Consider the following 21,891-nt stretch of genomic DNA (forward strand, 5'->3'; position numbering starts at 1 on the left):
ACAAATCAAAGCACCCCACATATGAGTAAAAGCCAAATGGAAAATTTGACGTATTGTGGGCAGCATGCAGCAGTCTAATCAGCAGCGGTGGAGAGACTACAGCTAATGTACACATTTGATGGCTGTAGCAAAAACATGTAATGAAAGATGGAAATTTACCCTCAATTTAGAATAATATTTGCAATTTTGAATAAACATGTAACTATGTATGTAACTACTACGCATTTCTTTGGATGTTCGACAATAATGACAAAATACTATATAGTCATTGTAAAGAAATGAAATTGGTACAGAAATCCCTACAGACAAAATGGACTTCTTGACACAGTGGGCAATTAGCTAAGCTTTCCAGGTTTTACTCGCATGCAGTAAAGGAATATTGCACATGCTGTGGAAATCTGCAGCCATTGGGGACACATGGTCAATAAACTTGTGTCAGGGCGGAGAAGGTGGAGGAGGGCAGGCCGATGACATTGAAGTGGCTGGAGGAAGTCAGTGGATGTGAAAGGTGAAGAAAAGATCACGTATAGACCCAGCTAAGGGACATTGTGGTTCAGGCCGTTGCACACAAGGCGCCATTGTACACTGACAGCCCCTCTCTAACTGCATTTGACAGGCATGTTTTGACTAGGCCCGCCGGGAGCGATGTGTTTAAGATAGAAATGTACAGGGTGTTTTGTTGCCACCGTCCAGGCAGCTGCTGTTCGGCCACATCACCAGTGCTTTCCCTGTTTCAAGGCCTGCGGTTAAAAGACCCAAGAGGGACATTTAGCCTTTGGTCAGGTCTGCTACCACTGGCTACATCCGGTCCTACATGCGGGCTGGTCAGGCAAGCCTTACCTGCTCATATCATTAGTGTTGTTTTTTTTTCCCTACCAGTTTTAAAACAACGAGTCATATCGGCATTGTCATAGTTAGTTTTTTGTTTTGTTTTGTTTTATTATTGTGGCTATAAACAGCTATCCATGGGTTTCAGACAGATGGAAATTTTGCACAGTTTTGCATCTTTTGAATGGTCCAAATTCCTCAAAATGTCACCCAAAGGAAGCTAAAAGATTTTAGCAGTTTCCAAATTATTTAATCCCTATAATGGTCCAAAAATATGAATACTACAGTAAAAAAAAAAAAAAAAAAAAAAAATATATATATATATATATATATATATATATATATGTTTATTAAAGTAGTAAAAAAATGTTAACAGGTCCTATATTACCAAAATTTACTCTTGTGAGCTTTACGCCATGTTACAATGCAGTTACCTCCTCAAAAACATACCTGGGGTTGTATTTTCGTGTTTCTGTTCCCCCTTGTGATGTCACGAAGCAGTAGTTTTTAAGTTAACAGGTACATTTTAGTTCAATAGAGATTGGCAGTTCTAGGGCTAAATGATCCAAATGATTCTAGTGAAGGTGTCTGGAGTTTAAAAACACAATGGAGCACTTCCTGTATTATCATATGACATCAAAAGAGTGTTTTCCTTTTGAGAGGAGAACTCCTAAATATGCAGGGTTTGTGTGTTAAACGTGTGAGTGAAATAAAGCACAACTCCTGGATTGTTTTTAATGAGGAAATCTGCTTACCCAATCTACTCAGATAATTGTAGCCACAAGTTCTCTCTATTCATTGCACATTTGAACTATAATATTATGTTTGCCCACTAATACATCTACAACCATATTTTTAATGCCAATCTTATTATGAATATTTGAGTGTTGGCAGCGCAGCAGTCTTTAAAGTCCCTATCCACGGGGAGAAGCTGTGTGCCAAGTCAACACAATGGCCAGTAATGGAAGAGAAAACCAATAGGAGCCCCATGTCTCTTCAAACCTCTTCCTTTTTCTGCAGTTGGATTATTTGTCTTGTGTCCTCTCCTTTGTTAGTGCTGAGCGGGGCTGAATGTGACCCCCACACTCGCACTGGTGCTGGCTAAGGGGCCATCTGAGCCCGTGGAGGGGGGTAGAGGAGAATAACATTATGGGACAGCGCGCAGAGGTCAAGTAAATACACTAAAGGGTATGGAAATGCAGGCAGAGGGGAGAGTGAGTTTGGCAGCCCGTGATATGTGAAAGTGGGGGCGGGGTTGGTGGGGGGAGAAAAAACATGCAAATCTGTTCAAGCAGGTGCACAGTGAGATCAGAGGGACTGGCGTATACTGTAAATGGGTTGGAAACGAAACAATGCTTTAAGCTGCTGAAATTCTTGTTTTCATTTTAACAGCACAGGACCCTTCTTCTGTTGAGCCTGGATATTGGTCAAGAGCACCTGACAAATCTGCATTTATTCATTATGGGTGTTTCTATTGCTCAAGAACACAATCATTCCTTCTGTGAATAGATGCGACTCTCCACGGATCTGAACCAGAGTCCTGCATGGGTCCATTTTTGGAGACCTGCACAAGCCCGCACCCACGCAGTACAGCACTGCACCCGTCCGTTAACCGTTTTTATCAAAGTTATACCCGTACCCACCCAGACCCGTTAAGATTCCATCCATTACCCGCCCGTGCCCGTGATAAATCACACACAAATTAAAAGCATTACAACTGAAGCATCCATCAGAATACTAATTGAAAAGTTACGACTTCAAGAAAATACAATCACTGAACAAATTAAATGAAATGGTTACGCTTTCTTCAGTACGAGTACGACTTCATAAACTCGACTCGACTGTCATCACTTCACAGGAATTATTTACTGAGCAGAAGAAACATTGATCAGGATGCTGGACTTTTGCGCTGCACACGCCACGGACTAAACCAGGACTGAACCAGGAGAACTAAACCAGGACTAAACCAGAACTGAACCAGGACTCACTGTCGGGGTGGGCTTGGAGGTGTGCTCGCATAGACTGATGGGTGACCGCAGGTGAAAGGACCGGTGCAGAGCTTCGCACCCCATGGAGGTAAGCGCAGCTGTCACCTGATCGCGCTTTGCGGAGACCCTGCTCCGTGGGCTCGGGGTTCTCCCTCTCTCTTAAGTCCAAGATTAGTCCTGGTGTAGTCCTGGTTTAGTCCTGATTTAGTCCTGATCTGCCCGTGTGTAATTGCTACCCACCTGTATACCTGCCTGTAAAATTCCAAAACGTTAACACCTGCCTGTTTCAGCAACTGTTTGCCCGTACTCGTTGGGTTCCCGCTGATACCTGACCTGGTGCAGGACTCTGTTCTGAACTATAATGTAGCATAGTGAAACATCCTAGACAAAGCAATAACATTTCCATGGAGACAAGCAAGTGACAGAGCCTCCACCAATAAAGTTATGGCAGGCTGTAAGATGATTTATCGGTCAGGATTGTTAGTTGACCAAAATTAATTAGTTAACGTTTTACTGGGATTATAAAGATACATTGAAATACATTGTGAGTATATTCTTCCTTATTTTAGATAAAAATCCCCAGTTTACTGGCATGTCTCTGTATTGTTAATGAAATCCTGGAAGACATTTTATGAGGTCTTGAGTGCAGTTTGGATCACATACATCATAGCTTTGCGAACTTTTGCCAGCACCCCAGCATGCCCCTTAGGCGACTAATAGAATTTCTTTAATATTTTCCGGATCTTCAATTCGCCCTCTGTTCTCCTCCATTTTTTATTTCACAGGCAGCTTTGATCTCTCTAGTAATCTGCCCCCTCTCTTAGATTCTGTAGTCGTGGTGTGACCGGTCATGTGATAGCTGGGACCCCATCGTGTCCCATTACTCCATGCTTTAGTGCATCTGACTCAGCACCTCCTCTCTTTCCCTCTTTCTCTCTCTCTTGCTCTCTTTTTGATCACTCCTTAGTCTCTATCTCTCTGTCTATGTCCCCCCTTTCCCTCTCTCTCTCTCCTGACTCAGTGTTGGAGGTCTGCACCCCATGACTTTGCACTAATCTCTTTTTTCTTCAGTCCCTGCAAAATCATATAATACCCACAGATATAATTTCAAAAAGTTTCTGTAAAAATGGCTAACTTTTTGTTGATTTGCAGTCCTCAGTTACTTCTCAAGTGTCACTCTGCCTTTTTTTTTGCCATGTAACTTCAATTCACTCATGTCTGATCCTTTAGTTTCCACTGCTCTGAATGTGAACTGTACCAAACACTTATAGAATGCATGTCATCACCTCTCAATGTTGTACAACCCTGTGGAATCTCATTTTCTTCACAGCCATTTACCACCGCAGATACAATAGGTTAGTCTGGTCATGCCATCCAGAAGACAGCATATGTAGTGCTATTTTATTGACATGATAACATCTCACAAAACTATATCTAAATTTATCATAAATTCTTCAGTGTTTATTGGAAAGTATTTGATATTTTGGAAACAGTTAATTTGATAATAGCCGTTGTTCTAGCATGTGCAATAACACTATAATTGGACTGTTTTGATTGCGACAGTTGAGGATTCTCTGTTGGACTGTGGGGGGCCAAAAGTGAGTTGCAAAGCTGTAATAATAAAAATCTCAGGGATGCACCGATTTGATACTGGCACCAGTACTGAAAACTTTGCTGGCCAATATTCTGGTTGGACATATAAATTGAAATAATAATAAGACTATTTACTGGTCGTAGTTGGCCCAGAAAGTGTCATAATGTTTGAATTGTTATCTATACAAAGCTGTTCTGTAGTTAGCTGTGGGATAAATAACAGCTAGATAACACATTTGGATCAGTTCTGTCTAATTTTCTTTTAGTTTTAAGGAAATAAATACTGTTCTCAGTCTCCAATGGTAATGTTTATTGACAGATACTTAAAGTTATAGTAAGAAATTGTTATCGGAACCAAAAAATGTGTCTAATTTGACGTTTTAAAATTACACCACTATAGAAAATAACACCAAAAAACAAGTCTGTCCACACGTCTGTATTCTACATTGTAACCAGACTGAACTTTAGTGTCAGATTTACAACATTTCCTCCTGTCCGTCTGTCCTTGGTCTAAAATGAAGCTGCACTTTAATCTGTGTAGTAATCAGTAAACTGAAGGTTTGGTCCCTGACATCAGAGGCAATTCTTCAGCAGTGAGTGAAGGCTCGAGATAGGAGACGAGATGATGAGCCAAAACAACATTTAAATCCTTGCACTCACTGGAGTCTCATTATTTCTCTTTTTTAAACCCAACTCTATTCAGCTTATAAATTAATCTTCATAGCAGCTTATCAGTGCCTCCATGTTGCTGTTCAAGTAATTAGGACTTTCATTTCCCTTTGGTTGGTAAAATAACACGGTCTAAAGCATTCAAAAATGTAAAGTGTGTTTTTATTATTTTTATAGTAGACAATGGAGTAGTTTGTGGCTGGGTCTCGTGTCTGCCCAGCGCTCTCACTGTTTGTATTAAAGTGCAGTGTGAGGAGAAGCCATTTCCCAGTGAGCAGACTGATGAAGTGTGGACGTGTGGCTGATTTAAGGCGTCTTTCTCCGGGTCTATAGGTGTGTTTTCAAACATTCTTCAACCTTTTGGGGTGGGCGGTTGGTTATTTGGTAAAGATATTGTAAGTGTTGAGTGAATTGTCGACTCTAAATTGCCTTAAAGGGAAAGTACAAGGGCTATTTGTGACTTTCTGTGTCTGTGTCGCTGGGATGGGCTCAGGCTACGTGAATGGAATGATTCAAGGTCCTATATTACGCAGAAAAGACAATAATGTTACCTCAACAAAAAAATAAGTGGAGTTGTGTACTGTTTCAAAATGCTCCGTTCCACCTTGTGATGCCATGAAGCTATAGTTTTCAAGTTAACTGCCACCTTTTGTATTTAGTTCAGTTTAGATTGACAATTCCAGAGGTGAAATTATCCAAATGACTCTAATGACGGTATATGGAGTTTTAAAACACAGTGAAGCACTTCCTGTATTGCCACGTGACATCACAATGTGGAACAGACTGTTTTCAGTTTGAACAAAGACTTCAGCTTTTGTGTGTTGTACATGTATGAAGGAAACGAAGCACAACTCCAGGTTTATTTTGGATGAGGAAACATATGTTATAATCAGAAAATAGTGTAATATATGTAATAATTTAAAGAGAGATGAGATAAAACTGTAATATCATTGATTTGGTAATTGCAGTTTCTAGGGTGATAACATTAATAACTAAGGATGTAACGATATTCAACTCTCTCAGTACAGTATTATCACGATATACATCTCATGGTACGATATTTATTGCAATATTTTGGAGAGGCTAATATAATTGTAGATAGGAAATTTTTTTTGCTTTTAAAATACCTCGACAAGATTTTGGTGTGAATTATTTCCCTCATAATCCCAAGAATACATGCATCCCGAATTTCGGACTTCCAGTCATCGCGCAATGCATACTGGGAAGGGCCCTCCGAAAAAATGAGCATTAAACCGCCATGTTTGTTTTTCCCAGTGGGATGTGTCTATTGTGAAAGTCAGTCTTTTCAAGTCTTTTGAACCATATCGCTTTTGTTTCTCGCTGTGATATTGTCATATTTTAGTTATGGGATTCAGAGATCGTAATTATGTGGTTGTTGGATGTCCTAACAGCCAAAAACGGCTCAAGAAATGGGCTTCGGAAGTTTGCGACCTCCATAAATGCAAAAGGGAATCAGATCTGTGTGACTGCAAACCTCCTTTCAAACTGTTTCCCTTACCGATGGAATTGAAAAATAGTGAGCAATGGGCAGTATTGATACACAGGAAGGATGAAAAAGATAACCTTTGGCTGCCTAAGAAATCAACCCGAGTTTGCAGCAAACATTTTGTATGTGGAGAGTATGTGGAACAAAGCAAAATCTCTTCATGTTGTTTGCACTGAAATGAATCATGGGATATGTAGTTTCTGATGTCCATAAGGTGTTGCTACTTTAAAACCATGCATTTAATAAAAGGACCTTGTAATTTGATATATTGTGACAGCCCACTATACTATTGTGACACGTTTGACGATATGATATCACAATATTTCAGTTATTCAGTTAATAACAGAAGCACAAACGCTTGAAAATTGAAGATGTAGTGTTTTAATGCCGTACTGTGAAACATGTTTAAAGAATTCATATATAAGGCATGTTAAATTCACTCCCTTGTGCTATATTTGACAGTGTGGGAGTGTGGCTGATTTGAAGCCCCTTTTTGCATATTTTTAGTCGTATGATACTCACCATTCAGATTTCCTCTCCCTTTTCTCTCTCTCTTTCACTCTCTTTCACTCTCTCTCTCTCTCTCTGTCTCTTTTTTGCCCTGATTCGCTCGCTGCAGGAGTTGGCCACCGCTCTGACCCTTGGGTTGCATCACGCCTGCCCAGTCTGTTTTTCTTGGACATTCCAGTTGGCTCGGCGGTCCGTGGAACTAGTTTGGAAGCTTGTACGCCACATGGATGTTAATTTACAACAGTCCCTCGCCCTTTTGTAAAGTGTATTTTGGTTTTACGAGTCCTTTGGTACTTGCTTTAATCTGATCAGTTCCCCGCTGGCTGGCTGTCCACACTGACTACACAGGCCTTTGTTTGTGCTCAAAATCAGTGGCAAGTGAAGGGGAAAGTTAGCGACCCACACGGCGCAACAATTAGCTTAAATCCTCTCTGAAAGGAACACATGAGCCCTGACCATGAGGACAGGATAAAGGCAGAACAACGCGAAATGATTTAGGAGTGACTCTAGACGGATCAGTTTATCCAGAAAATAACTTGGCTCCCTCTTCTGTGCAGATGAAAATTTAGGAGAGAGGTAGGGGAGAGGGAGAGAGATTTGGAACTGCACGGAGGATGATTTAACAGGTGCTTTTAGAATCAGGACCAAGTTTCTTCACTCTTCCTTGATTTCCTCTCACTTGCGTAAAGTCAGGAAATTAATTCAGCAAAGATAAGCTACTTCTTTGGGTCCCGTGGGCTGTGTATGGAGATCCAGTGTCTAATATCGCTGCATATTACTGCTATACAAAGGTTCTTTAAGTCCTTATGGTAAATGACTTGTTTTTAAAGGTGCTCTAACTTTGTGCAGAGTCCACCGCCTTGTTCAAGAAAATGTACAAGGATAAAATTATGATGGACTATGTGACTAAGAAAAAGTTAATGAAAGCACAAGAGAGAGATTGTAACATGCATATGGCTTACTGATTGGTGACTGGGATCAGTTTTTGGGGTGAATGATTACTAAAGAAATGTTAAATTTTTTGATCTGTGAAAGGAGCAGGGTTTATAAGATTTATCTTCTTCCTTTTCCTTTTGTTCTTGCAGCAAAGACAAGACAAATAACCGTAGAAATATGTATTTAAAATAAATAACATCATAATAATATAATAAAAATAATAGCATGAGCAATAAATAAATAAATAAGTAATGTTTGTATCAGTGGAGATTTTGGAATGTTACATAGCAGAGTTGGGACTAAGTTATTGTTTTGCAAGTCTCAAGTAAGTCTCAAGTCATTGACCTCAAGTCAGAGTCAAGTCCCAAGTCAAATACAGGCAAGTCCAAGTCAAGTCTCGAGTCACTGACCCATAAGTCCAAGTCAAGTCCAAGTCGTCTGCTTTGAGCTTCACGTCATTTCAAGTCTTGACACCAAAGTACCAAATATAGCTTAGCTTTTTGCAATTTATATGAATTTTAAACTAAATTGTACTTACAAAGTCAAGGTATATATGAGTATTTATAGAGTATGTAAGAGTTGGAGAAATTAATTTTGTTATTTTTTTCTTTTTAAATGTCTTGACAAGATTTTAGTGTGAATCATTATGGTCAGAATAGAAAAAAATTCAAATTTAAAAGTGCTTTCCAAGTCTTCTCATGCCAAGTCCGAGTCAAGTCACAAGTCAGTGACCAGCAAGTCCTAGTTGAGTCCCAAGTCTTAGTCAGTTTTATCAAGTCAGTTCTCAAGTCGTAAAAATTGTGACTCAAGTCTGACTTGAGTCCAAGTCACGACTTGGAAGTCCCCCCTCTTTTCCAGGGTATAGCATTAAATTTATCCAGCTCACTGAGGATAACTAGGCGACACCAGAACCATGCCAAGTAACAGGTCAGATCTGTGTTGAAGCAAGCATGTTCACAGGGCAAAAACATGTCATTCATAATCATGGTCACAAATTTATGGACAACTTCTTCTTTTGGGGTTGTTGTATAACCATTTTCTGATAATAAATTTGTGAAGTGAACATTATTGCAGACCATGGTAAGGCAAAAAATGTGTGAGGCAGCTGAGATGGAACAAGCAGATTAGGAAACATAAACATAAACATATGATTTCTCTATAACTTTTTTTTCATCAGTGGAAAGAATACGATGTAGAACTTGAAATAGCAGGCCATAAACTTTGGCCTTTAGAAATAGCCTCTTCTCTAATCTAACTCCTCTAACTGTGTTTAACCTGATCATTGCTGGCGACCGCTTCACTAATGAGCATTAATACAAACACAGACTCTTTTCTGTGTGTGTGCCCCAGCCCTGACTCCTGCTGCAGTTCACACGAAGGTCATACACTCTAATCCAGTTATCAAAGCAGCCTGGTACTACTACTACTTCTACTACCCCGTGTGGTGTCGCATCTGGTGTAGACCAGCGTTTTCAGGAGGAAATATGCGTGCACTCAAAATTGTGTGGAATTCGATTGGGCATGCATGCCAGGAGGCTGTGTGGTGATACTAGATGGAGATGTATGTGACCTAAACGTGTACGTGACTCAAGCGGATCTGACCAGAGTTTTGCGTCTTGGGCAGTGTAGACAGAAACACTATGGTGGAGTGTATTCAACTTTTCCACTCTGGAGTGGTTTCAGATTTTTGCACTTTTAAGGCCCAAAAACGCCATCACCATCTAAACGAAAGGCACTTCCAATAAAATATTTTGTTATTTTTACCTGCAAGCATTCTCATGTAAACAGGCCCTAAACTTATCTAACTCTATTTGGACAAGCAGATGGCAATTTACAGGTCAGATCTGTGGAGAAGCGTGTTAGAATGAGTAAGAATGCAAGTTCGTCAATGTTTTTCAGTGTATTTTTAAGTGATAAAATACATAAAATTAAATAAATTCCAGCTAGATAAGTTTAATGCCATATACTGTGGAATACTTTCGAGCAAAGCAACAACATCTCCATGGAGATTTTGCGGACCCTTCTCCAATATATTAACCCTAACTATTGCTCGTAGTATATGGCTATGTTATCTTTCTTAGGAAAATATTTAGATAAAGTCCCCCAGATGCTGTGGCCTGAAGCTTATGGGCTGTTTTGGTTTACTGTGATCACGTCTCTGGAGTTAAGGTCACAGCGGCGTGACCCCAGGAAGTACAAGGTAACAGGAAGTGACCCAGAGGAACCACAGATCTAAATAAGTAAAGACAAAACACTTCTTAAACCCTTTTTATATGCTCATCCTCCATTTTTCAAAGTAATCTTGATCTCAATAGCTTGTCTATTGTTCTGTCAATACAATTAGCTTTCCTATTGCGGCTGCATTATGCTAATTTGTCTGTTTGTGCACAAAGACAACAGGTGTTCTCTCCTCCTCCTCGGTCACATTTTCATTTATTTCCATCACGCTTGACCTGTTGCACACACGCACACTTGAGGCAGGTCTCCAGGGGTCAGCGAGGAGAGAGAGGCCCAGATGGAAGTGAGATTGACCTTTGATCTTTAGGCCTGACATTGATTTAATCACACATTAGAGATTCTCATATGGACCTAATGTGGCACTATAGGTTGCATTCACATTCTATGTTTAAAATAGGTGAAGGTGGGGGGAAGGTATGAATTATAGGGTAGAATTTACTGTCCATTTGTAAAATATATATATAAAAATACAATTATCTGGAGATGTTAAATACCATATTGTAGGATATTCTAGGGAAAGTAATTGATACTTTGCAGAGCCATCGCACTGGGGTTGTTCTACGTGTATGTCTTTTGGTGGTTACCATGGTGACACAATGAACACCATTAGCCACAACATTGGCAAACATTGATGAAAACTACAAACTAGATAAAAAAAAAAAACTCATTTTCAGGAGCCTGTGATCAATACAAGTGTTCATGATGCTCTTTAGGTAGACCCCAGATAAAGCCTGGATTAAAGTCTAATAGAGCTTCTGACAGAGTAGTTCCTTCACTTAGCATCACACTCCCAGAGAATATGGATGACAACAACAACAGAAATATCATGAGATCGTATTATCAAAAGTTTCACAATAATACTGTGGGCTGTTACAATAAATCGAATTACAAAATCATTTGCTTAAATACATGGTTTTATAGTAGCAATAGCTAATAAACATTGGGAACTACATATCCCATGATTCATTTCAGCGCAGACAACATGAAGAAATAGGTTTTTACTTGAATTCTTGGGTTTATAACAGTATCTTGTCAGGGTATTTTAAAAGCATCTCCTATCTCCAATTATATCAGCCTCTCCAAAATATCGCAATAAATATCGTACCGTGAGATGCATATCGTGATAATATCGTACCGAGAGATTTGGATATCGTTACATCCTTACATCAGATGAAAAGTATTAATAGTATCTCCTCACAGTTAGTGCGTTAGTACCACTGGAAACGTTACATTCTGAACCTGTAAATCAATCAACAATGCATTCTATTTTGTGTCCTAGTTTTACAGATGGTATTTTTTTTTTATACCAGCGTAACTAATACTCTGTTTCTCAATGAAGCCACTTGTAACCATAAACACACTTTGCATTATTAGTGCAAACCTCCCACTGAGGCACAAGTTGGTTTACAAATGGGGAGATAAAATATAAATGTTTACATAGACAAAATGGAGAGGGCAGTCTATTCCAACCTGATTTACTTTTTAAGGACGTGATTTAGATTCAATTTAAAACATGTCAGTGGAGAATCCTTTAGAGATTGATGTCGACTTTGCCACAGGGCACAGATAGTCAAAGATAGTAATGCAATAAGTCCTTGAGGTAAAAGCTTCCATCTGTAACGTAGTTTGGTCTTAAGTGTGAGACAATAACTTTTACAGTTCAAAAGAGGACATGCTTCAGAGCTTTTAAACTCATCTCACCCAGAGTAACCTCTTATTAAAGCCTGGTAGGAGAAATAGACAGTAGTTGTAGTAGTAGTAGTATTAGTAAAAGTCAGGAGTAGCAGCAACTATTGCCAAGGAGCAAATTGGAACAAATTCTGATGTAAATTTCTTGTGATAAGGTTAAAACTGCTTATTTGAACAAGTAATGATACAAAGAATAGAAATAATTCAGATTTAAAAGTGCTTCCCAAGTCTTCTCAAGTCACAGGCCTCAAGTCCAAGTCAAGTCCCAAGTCACTGACCTTCAAGTCCAAGTGGAGTCCCAAGTCTAAGTCCATTTGATCAAATCAAGTCTCAAGTCCTGAAAATAGTGACTCAAGTCTAATTCAAGTCCAAGTCATGACTTGTAAGTCCCCACCTCTGCCATCTCTCATGTTATTGCTTTGTCTGGAATAATTCACAGTTTGGCCTTAAACCTTTCTGTCATCATGGAGACCAAACCAGGTTGCGGTCAGATCTGTGGAGTGGCGACCTTGCTCACAGTCAGAATGCATCTTTTTTGTAGGTATTTTTGAGCTATAAAAGTACTTCTAATTGAATAAATGTAAGGTGCATCGGTTTAATGTCATACTGTGGAACATTTCAACCAGAGAAATGACATTTCTGGTTGGACCCACTACCAAAAAGTTATAGAGTGTACCTTTAATGTTGCTTTTTGGTAAAGGGTGCTCCTTTAACAGAACAAAATTCATACTTTTCTGAATAGTTTTATAATTGTCTTAATAAATACCAGTTTTTTATTTTAGTATTGTGGCAACACTTTTATTATACATGTGCCCATGAACTAAAACTACCTGGTTAAAAATACTATAAAAGCATGCTAGAGGTCTCTTTTCCACTATGTAGGTGACTAAATAAAATCCTTAATTTGTCCACTAATTTGTTTCAGTGAACCAAAACTGTCATCCAAACAAGATAAACCTAATCCTATTTTAGTGCAGTACATTTTGCATATCTATATTTGCAAATCCTACAGCAAGACTGAGATATCTCATATTGTCTCCTGGTTGGAAATACTTGTCCAAACACCTCGGCATAATAGCAACGCCGCTTATGTTTATTTGAAGACTGTCTAGCCTCAGCTTTATCAGCACCGCCTCAACCACTAAATGTAAACAGAGAGATAGCACACGCCATGTTGAGTTGAATTTACTACATCTGAGATCAAAGCTCCACTCACATACTTTATTTCTTTTCTTTTTTTTTTTTTTTTTTTACATGTATCTTGGGAGAATCTTGGCAGTTGTTCATATGGTTTTAGCTGCTGAAGCATAAAAGATTTCTTGACTCAGGCCTTATTGATCCAGTCTTTTACTCTGCTCTCACATATGGCAAAATCAATACACCAGTGAAGCCTGCTTAGACTAACCAAGTAGCCATAACATCATTTGCAAATTTGCTAAGCTGTAGAATGGGCAATTTTCCTTTCCAAGTGAATGGTTATGGTTCACAATACTTAAGGAGTGTTGCTACTTCAATTCCCACTCTGAACCTGTGCAAAGTATGTCATTGGGCAAGGCACCCTAAAGGACCCATATTACCCTATTTTCTGATCTATTATAACCTTGTTTCTTCATCAAAAACATACCTGGAGTTGTGTTTTGTTTCATTCTCACATGTTTAACGCACAAACCCTGCATATTTAGGCTGAGTTCTTCTCTCAAAAAATACGCAAAACACTGTTCCACCTTGTGATGTCATGCGGTAATACAGAAAGTGCTCCACTGTGTTTTTAAACTTCATACACCTTCACTAGGATCATTTGGATAATTTCAGCCCTGGAATTTCCAATGTCTACTGAACAAAAGGTAAAAGGTAGCTGTTAACTTGAAAACTACCACTACATGACATCACAAAGTGGAACAGAGCATTTTAAGCTTGTGGAGACAGCCAAATAATGCAGAATTACTCAATTAATTTAATGTGTGAATGAAACAACACAACTCCAGGTATGTTTTTTGATGAGGTAACAACATTCCAATAGGGGTGTAACAATATCCAACTCTCTCAGTACGATATTATCACAATGCGATATTTTGGAGAGGCTAATGTAATTGTAGATAGGACACTTTTTTGCTTTTAAAATACCTTGACAAGTTTTTGGTGTGAATTATTTCCATCATAATCCCAAGAATTCAAATAAAAAACATATCTCTTCATGTTGTTTGCACTGAAATGAATCATGGGATATGTAGATTCTGATGTTCATGAGCTGTTGCACGATCACGATATCACGATATTTCGGTTATTGTTACATCCCTACATTCTAACATGGCTTGAAGCTCACAAGACTGAATTTTGTGTACTATAGGAACTTTATTGTATTACACCAGTTACATAATGAATTTGCGAGGGAATCTGCTGGTATTTGAACACTATAATAATGCAGTGATAGGCCAGATGCCCTTCCAGTGACAATACTTCATATTACTAAACAAGCTCACTGGAAGACCGGATTTCCAGCAGCTGAATGTCTTACCCACATTCAAGACAGATTTGTAACATCTTAACAAAACAAATTCTACTTATATCTGCCATTTCTTTCAACAAGATATTATTAAAATACACAGTGGTGGTCGAATGGGCATAAAACCCAGTGGTATCCCAGTATAAACTCCTGGAGGGAACGAAGAGCAAAATGGCCACTCTGGGATTTGTTTTTATTGGACAAACCACCAAAATGCAAAGTGTATAGTTATATTTAATCCGCACACAACTGTCTGCTGCGGATCTGGGTTTTTCACTCATGTAAAAAAAAAAAAAAACCCTTGGTGAATGAAATATTTGTAGCTCAGAGGAAGCAGAGTCTCCCTCAGAGAGTCAGTCCCTTGAGATAGTGTCATTTCATCTTCTTAGACAGTCCCTCATTTGTGGTACTTTACTTTACTTTACTTATGTGGTGCACCCCAGCGTAATTACAGTTTTCTCTCTGTCTAAAGAGAAATAATAAGGTTCATACTTTATAGATACTCTCAAAGCTATGCACAAGTTGTATTTTCTGATGACACAAAGCAGAGCAGTTGTGTTGCCTGTCAAACCTGTGATAGCGATTTGGCTCATTTAGCTCCAAATGTCTGTTTGATTGCAGAACAAGGGTCATTGACTGGGCTTTGTGTCAGTTTCCACTAATTATTGTGTTTGTTGAGGATTGTATTGGAAAATGTGACTGGTATTTTTCCACTCAAAGTGAAAAATACCCACAGAGGAAGTGTTTTTTTTTCCCATTTAATTATGCATCAATTAATTGTAACTTTATTTACAAAGCACTTTTCATAGTAAGTAACCCAACATGCTTTACAAAGACAATTACAATCATCCCCTCACACACCCACAACCAGCTTTTGATTATGTTGTTTTGATCAACATAAGATAATGAAATGGAAAATTGTGACATAATAGATTTAAATAGGATCAACATTTCATTCATTTATTTATTTATATTGAGTGCAAGTACTATCGAGAGGCAAAATGTAGGCCAGCGTGCAGTTATGTTAAGAATCCCACAACTGTAATGTGTACTGTCTAACTCCAAGTACTGTCTGTGATTTTCATGATTTCCTGGTTTCAATACTGTATTTATTTATTAGGACATGTTACCCAACTAGCTCTTAGATTCTAGGAATTTGTGAGATAGTGCCAAACAATGTTAAACTTGGGCCAGCAAGGAGGATTAACATCAGACATGGTGCTTTAAAATTGGTCTCTTTACTGTCCATTCTTTGTATATCCTCTATTTATTTAACTGCAACTTTGATGATCCATAATCCTTCTGCACTTGCAAAACAAAATATAAGCATGTCTATACTTATGTTACGTTTACACTGAAACGAATCATCGTATCACCATATCGCCGTATCACTGTATTGGAAACGATATGCGTCCAGACACGTCTTTTCTGTGTCCACAAGCCTTCCCTATCCACACAGCTTTGTGCATATTTGTTTATGTTTTACAGAAACAAAACCTAAAACCACATGGCTAATTTGCATAAACTAATAACTAATAACACATAACTAATAACGCAAAAAACAGCTTGCTCCATGTGTGTTGATGCGGTTCAGCTTCTGTCAGACTAAAGGATACTCAGTGGAATATGAGTGTTCTCTCATTTCAATTTTGAGCCGAGGAAGATGGCAAGCGTGAAAACAGTCTTTTCGTGGACCATCTACTAAGTAGTTCTAGCTACGCTGTTTCCCATTTGTCTATGATTTGTTTAAACAATTTCACACAATAGTGTCACATGACCAATGTCACAAACCCAGTGAATCAGGAAGGCGCAAGTCACAGTAACGTGGTCCAATAAAGACGCAACTAGAGCTCCTACGTCAGAGTATCAAAGTTTTCAGGCGTCCACACAGTGCCGGATCAGATCCATACTCAGATGAATTCGTGGGGGCTGGCGGCACCACATCGTTCCGTCTCTGGAGCCGTTTTCCATTGGATTAGTGAGGACAAACTGCATCCACAACAAAAACGACTCAAATAGGTACTAGTGTGAATAGGGCCTTACTATGCTTACTACTCACTGTGATGTAGTGTGGCACATGTGGGTATTAAAGGTGCACTGTGTAACTTTGGAGTCAAGCAGGCCCAAATTATAGTTCAGATCTGTGGACCTGCTAGTAAGGCATGTTTTTGTGACAGTTTTGAGAAATGAATAAACTCTAATTGAATAAATATGAAAGTTACACAGTGCACCTTTAAGTCATCTGGCCTGTAGTTTCCCATTAGCTGATATATCCAATAAAGCCTGTGTCACAGATGTAGAGCTTTAGAGTCTGGCTTTAAACAGCTATAAATATTTAAGTAAACTGGGGGGGTGATTTCTCTTCCGATTAGTCTAGCTGTCAATCATGGCCAGTGGGTCTGACTGGGAGGTGAGGAGGCACACATATCTGTACATTGGGGTCAAAGTGGACACATTGGTGGGCTTTAGATGAGATAGGATCCTAGCACTGTAATCCCAAAGGCTTTCTTATCGCTCAGAGTCCAGAGAGGTGATGTCATCCTCATTGTCCCTCTGCAGCCCACTGTCCAGTCCAGTAACGAGAGTCTTATCAGAGTCTAAACCTGCTTTTAGCTTTCATTTAGAAACAAGGCAACCACCCAGTATCTTTCTCAACCTGGTTCCCATTTGTTCCAAAAGCGAAAAGATTAATTGTTTTGATAGACTATTTATTAGCAAGATATAAATCATGAAATACTATGAACAATTGAAATTTTTTTTTTAAAGATTGTAATTATATTTTGGCTTTATGTTCCAAAATCAAGGTTAAATTCTCAGTGCCTTTAACCTATACACTGCATTAAAGGTCCTATATTATGCAAAACTGACTCTCTTGTGAGCTTTTAGCCATGAGTTTTGTGTTTTGTTTCATTCACATATGTTTGAGTAACCCTTTACTGTTTGTCTGTCTACATCTGCAAAGCTCAGATTACTCTATTCCACCTTCTGCCATGTAGTTGTAGTTTTCAAGTTAACATAGGGTGGCCAGATGAGATTGGTTGAAATTTGTGTTGGTGTTTAGGACTTGCTGATGATACATAGACAATAATAAAAGATGAATTCTCAAACCTATCATAAACATATATTTATTCAAAGATCAAGTCTTTCATTAATATTTCTGCAACAAGAAAACAACATAAAAATCATGAACTCAAAATGTCATCATGGAAAAATAACAATACACATCAATTAATCACTGCTAGTTGGGGATGCCTGCAGCCATTTAGAAGCCGTCAGGGCTGCATGCAGTGAACTCAAGCTCTCTACAAACAGTTTTTAATGTTTATTAGAAAATAACTACTCAGTATTCTGTTTGAGTGTAATTTGCAGGACATTTAGGGCCAGATACGGAATTCGGGTTTCGGGACAACAGCTTAGATTTCGGGACTGTACTGAATTTTTCGGGATGTCTGGTCACCCCAAGTTAACAGTTAATTTTTACCTTTAGTTCAGTAGAGTTTAGAAATTCTACGGTTGAAATAATCCAAATGATTCTAGTGTATGGAGTTTAAAAACCCAGTGGAGCATTACAACATGGCATCACAAGGTGGAACAGAGCATCTTGAGCATCTTGTTTTCTGTTTGAGAGAAGAACTCCACGTAAATATGCAGGGTTTGTGTGTTAAACATGTGTGAACTAAACAAAACACAACTCCAGGAATGTTTGTGATGAGAGATCAGAAAATAGTTTAGAAAATAGTTTAACTTTTGAGAGCATAAGCATTGCATTCTCTAAACTTCATTTATAAGTGATATTTTGTTTGCAGAGGATAACTTGCTGCCCATTGCGATCTACTGTACTTTGTTGCTCTGTATTTAATGAAAATGTGAGAAGGATTGGAAATACAGATAGTTATTAACTATCCTTTCTGGAAACCATGATTGCTACAATAATACAGTATATTAATTAAAATGTCTCAATACCACAATAGATTTAGAACCACATTTTGACTTTTAAAAGCTCTTCATAAACTGTACTCCCCCATCTCAACATTCTATATCGACCTCTTAGCTGTGCATCTCCTCTTACCACTTTGGTGTTTTGCTCTTGACCGCATTACTCCATTATGGCGAGTACAATTTAATTTCACTGCGCGTTCACAGCTGCTCCCCAGTGCACTCAACCACTGTGCAAACTCCAGCCGTCCTTATTTGAAGAGTCCAATAGCTGGAGTCCATTATTTTGTTTGTGGGTTATCTTCAGTGTAAACAGGCACGACGGTAATGGGTAAACAACTGGAGTCTCTTAGTGTCAGTTGTATGCTGCTTGTAGATACACTGGCCCCTAATGCAAACCGCATGATGGACCTCGATACTAAAAGCTACAAGATAACAACATGGAGATTCATAACAATGCAAGTTATTAAAGGTGCACTATGTAACTTTTCTGTTGGGGGGGGGGTCCAAAACCTGCTTGTCTCCATGGATATGTTATGTATTTATGTTTTTTGGGATGCTCCACAGTGAGACATTACATTTAACTATCGCCCTGGAGGCAAGCAGGTCAAGTAAGAGGTCAGATCTGTGGAGAGGAGAGCCTGTTTCTCAGGCTACATTTATAAGATGATGTCTGAACAGAAGATGCAAAAGTGGTGTCGTGTTTTCACTTTTTATTCTGCGTTTAGACAAGCATTTTCGAGATCTGCGTGCGTACGGTGACACAAAAGTGTGTGGAATTTGATTGGGTATGCATGTCAGGCGGCTAGGTGGTGCTGTGACACACTACCACGTCATGTACACGAGCACGGAAATGCTACGGCGCAGCATATTCAACTTTTCTTCTCTGGAGGGTGGTTTCAGATTTTTGCGTTTTTAAGCCCCAAAAAGGCCATCACCGTCTAAACGAAACGCACTTCTGATAAAATATTGTTGTTTTTACCTGCAAGTGTTAAACAGACCCTCAAAGTATTTATTTTTTTTCTTTTGCAATCATTTAGTAATTTAATAAATGCAGTATAGATATGTTTAAAGCCATATTGTGGTTTCTAGTATGGTAAAGCAGGTGTCGAAAAGTTACATAGTTCAACTTTGTTATGCATTGTGGGAAAATGTGAAAGGATATTGCGGTCTTGCAATAAAGAAGCGATTGGCAATGGTGCTATTTACAATGACTTAGATAGAATTTTCTGATTTCCTTTCAGGACTGACTCTGAAGCTTTATCAGCTTAGGACCTGACTTTCTAGTGTGAAATAGATATGTGTAGTCTTCAATATGTTTTTATTTAAATTTCTCTCATTGTCCAAACTTTTCTCGCGTTTGTATTATAAATCTTTCTTCCAAATATAGCAGTAACAGAAGTCTTTTGGTCCTCCCTCTATGCCTCCCTTTGGCGGTTTGATGTTTCTAATCATTCCCAGCCGTGAACTCCACATGAAAGACAACAAGTGCTCGTGTGTAATAGGGTGGCGAAAGATCACGCTCCAGAGACGATATAGCAAGAGGGAGACACAGGCAAAAAAAGAAACAAAAAATACTTGGGGAGGTCAAGGGAGGAATGGAGATTGAGGAGATGAAGTCCTTGCTCCTCTAAATTCCCATTTTCAAAGTTTCGTGTTATCATTAGCCTGGCCTTTTGTTCCTCTGCCAAAGCATCGCCCCCGTCCCGCAATCACCCTCCCTCTTTCATTCTTTCCACTTCCCTGCCATACATCTTCATCTTATGCCATTGACAGCAGGGAGGCACGTATGGGTTGATTTTGGACATTTTACTGGGAAAACAGCTCCATGAGGAATGAAAGAAAGATAGAAAACAATACAATTTGTAACTTTCGAAAACAGACATCATGCTGTAAACCAAATGTAAAGCTAAGGTCCTATATTACACACAAGTGACTCTTGTGAGCTTTAAGCCATGTTAGAATGTTGTTAACTCATCAAAAACATACCTGGAGTTGTCTTTTGTTTCATTTCATACATGTTTAAGTAACCCTGGTTTATTAGTGTGTCTACATACATGTTATTAGGCCCTTTTTTCAAACCAAGAGTTTGTTTCGACTGCTCACTTGCGGTCTTCCTCAGAGTGGTCTCGTGATGTTGCTGTGACGTGTCCGGTCAGCTGATCTTCCTACTGGTGGAGGCAGGATGACAGCGCCATCTGCAGTCCAACTTCCTCAGGACAGTATACTAAGTGTGTGAGAGTAAAAAAGCCCCTTCGTCCCGGTTTATAGTTTTTACCACTCTGAGGAACACCACTAGTGAGCAGTCGAAACTGACCAAATAAACCTCACTGGATAGTCTGACTACATCTCCAAAGTTCAAAATGCTGTGTTCTACCTTATGATTTTACTGTTTGTTCACTAGAGATGTTCAGTTCCAGCGCTCAACATCATCCAAATGATACCAGTGAGGGTGTATGGAGTCTGAAAATACAATGGAGCACTTCATGTATTACCACATGACATCACAAGGTGGAACTTAGCCTAAACATTCAGGATTTGATAAACATGTGTGAATGAAACAAAACACGACCCCAGCTATGTTTTGATGAGGAAATAACATTATAACATAGATCAGAAAATAGTGTAATATGGGCCCTTTATTCAGACCTAAAAGCAAGTTTGTGAGAAATTGGGCCATGCGTTATATTGATATTTTGCAGTGACATCACACTGGGGGTGTTCTACATGTATTTGTATGTGTTTGTTGGGGAATGTTCATCCATTAACATGTAGACACAATGCACACATTAGCAAACACTGTCAAATAAGCTTTAAGATCTCAAGAAAAAAATCAGCTCACCTTACTTAAGACGGTTATTTCTGGTCAGATTGTGTTAAATTATAGGTCAGATCAAAGTCTACAAAGCTTCAGACAGAGCAGTGTCTCCAGTTAGCATCACACCTCAAGGGAATGATGATGACGTTGACGAATGATGTTGAAGTATCAATTCGTACTGCTATAGGTCAAAACCTTGCTGAAGGCTCTGTTTCATGTTATCATTAGCTTGTTTCTCTCACAAATCTGCCTCCCTCTTTTCACTTCCTTTCCATACATCTTCATTTTACACATGCTGCTGTGGTCTATTCATAGCATGGAGGCACAAATTGCTTTAGAAATTTGGGAATGCTTTATACTGGGGAATGCTACTCACGGAAAAAAAAGTTTGAGGACTGTTTTAGCTCTTTTTAACACCCAACCGCACTTCTATTAAAAGACACGTCACTATTTACTCTCATTGAAAGTAAGCCCAGCTAGTTTGCATTCGCTCTGTAAAAATGCATTCTTTGCTCCATTCTGGTCTTATATGGTCATCGCTGTTTCTCTCAAGGATAATTGAGCTTTTTTTACAACTTGAGGAGTATCATGTGTACGGTGTAGTTGCATAATTGATGGTCCTAGTCTTGCGAAAAATTCTACGAACATTTACAGATTTAGTCTAGATGTCAAAATA

The 21,891-nt window shown here is 38.9% G+C and overlaps 1 protein-coding gene across 1 annotated transcript in view; it reads left to right on the top strand.

Annotated features, from left to right (window-relative positions):
* dchs1b (dachsous cadherin-related 1b) overlaps positions 1-21,891 on the top strand; it is a 97,469-nt gene that overhangs the window by 41,977 nt on the left and 33,601 nt on the right. The window lies entirely within an intron of this gene.

The sequence above is a fragment of the Boleophthalmus pectinirostris genome, unplaced genomic scaffold, assembly GCF_026225935.1.
Source record: "Boleophthalmus pectinirostris isolate CB_2022bp ecotype Guang Dong unplaced genomic scaffold, ASM2622593v1 HiC_scaffold_12, whole genome shotgun sequence".
NCBI lineage: Eukaryota > Metazoa > Chordata > Actinopteri > Gobiiformes > Gobiidae > Boleophthalmus > Boleophthalmus pectinirostris.